The 1,646-nt window shown below is 45.7% G+C and overlaps 1 protein-coding gene across 1 annotated transcript in view; it reads right to left on the bottom strand.

Moving 5' to 3' along the window:
• RMND1 (required for meiotic nuclear division 1 homolog (S. cerevisiae)) overlaps nucleotides 1-1,646 on the bottom strand; it is a 44,668-nt gene that overhangs the window by 18,790 nt on the left and 24,232 nt on the right. The gene's annotated exons all lie outside the window — the stretch shown is intronic.

Here is a 1,646-nt window from a genome sequence, read left to right as displayed (position 1 = left end):
ACAACAAAAATTAAAAAGGGTGTTTTGGAAGGATATTTCATAAAAGGGAGAATGCCGACAATAAATTTCTAAGTGAAAAAACACTGAATATAAATCTATATAGAAAGTGTAATCTAAAATCATACTGATGCGGTTGAACAGAAGAGAGCGAAGTTGTGAAAAATGAGTGTGTACCTTGGAGAAGTTTGAAAGGGACAGCGGGAGGTGGGGGTAAGGAAGGGAATTATAAACGTCACAAGAAAATGGAGAAAGGGTAAACCTTCAGAAAAGGTGTGAGACAGAAGAGATGGGCGAAACAGGTGGACGAGGGGCCTAATGGGAGGGCTGAGAGGCAGAATCTGCTCTGACAACGTCAGGTGGAGGAAAAACAGAAAGACAAAAGAGGAGAGCAGTGTTTACAAGATGATTTATGAACGAGGTCGGCCATGCCGCCGAACCGAGTGAGGCAGCAGATACCGGGAATCACAGGTGGGACTCACATAACGACCATGTGGGTGGCAGCTAGGATGGTCTTTTTGAAGAAACAAACAGCTGACTCTGGGATCCAAAGAGGTGAGGATTGGACTAAGGTTGTGTGTGTGTGTGTGTGTGTATGTGTGTGTGTATGTGTGTGTGCGCGCGAGTGTATGCGTGTGCACACACACATGCGAGGGCCTAGTAAGAAACAGTTTGATCTGGAAGTAGAACACAGACGGGGATTCATTGGAACCATGAATACAAGGCCGAGGGCTTAACAATTAATAAAGTTAATAAAATTCTATTAGCTCCTCATTTGCTGTGTCTCTTAGGTTCCCATCCTCACTTCCGACTACAGCCACTGTGGACCCAGACCCCAACTCCTAGTCAGGTGCCCTTTGGCAAGATAGAACTTCTCTGAACCCCATATAAGAGCCAGTTCACTGCAATTATAGGGTTTTTGCCAGGATGAAATGAAGTAATGAATGGAAAGCACTTAGAACACAGTGACTGCACATGGTGAGTACTCACTCGTCGTCTGGCTGTTATTATGAGCTCCTACAGCTAGTACAGGAGCCAGACACTAGACACGACACTAGTCTTTCTATAGCTAGTGTCTCTCTCAAGTTCCCCAAAGCTCTGCTTTCAACACTTCCCTTCTTAAGAACCTACAGTGACTTTCCCCTCTCCCTCCCCCCATATTCCACCAGACAGGTAACTCTGTGAGGAAAAAGACTTTTCTACCTTGTTCATACTGCCTTCTCTCTCCACCCTAACAACTCTCTTCATTTTTTCCCTCTTGCTGAGACAGGAGAATCAGCTAGTCTACCACCTACCCACATATCTTACTTCACAGTGGTATGTCAGGCTCCTATTTCTTTCTTTCTTTCTTTTTTTTTTTTTGAGACAGGGTCTCACTTTGTTGCCCTGGCTAGAGTGAGTGCCGTGGCATCAGCCTAGCTCACAGCAACCTCAAACTCCTGGGCTCAAGCAATCCTCCTGCCTCAGCCTCCCAAGTAGCTGGGACTACAGGAATGCGCCACCATGCCCGGCTAATTTTTTCTATTTATTTTTTAGCTGTCCAATTAATTTCTTTCTATTTTTGGTAGAGATGGGGTCTCGCTCTTGCTCAGGCTGGTCTCGAACTCCTGAGCTCAAACAATCTGCCCGCCTCGGCCTCCCAGAGTGCT

Source organism: Propithecus coquereli, unplaced genomic scaffold (assembly GCF_000956105.1).
Source record: "Propithecus coquereli isolate 6110/MARCELLA unplaced genomic scaffold, Pcoq_1.0 Scaffold48, whole genome shotgun sequence".
NCBI classification, from domain to species: domain Eukaryota; kingdom Metazoa; phylum Chordata; class Mammalia; order Primates; family Indriidae; genus Propithecus; species Propithecus coquereli.
Note: the sequence above shows the minus strand (reverse complement) of the source record. Positions and strands in the feature narration are given on the sequence as shown.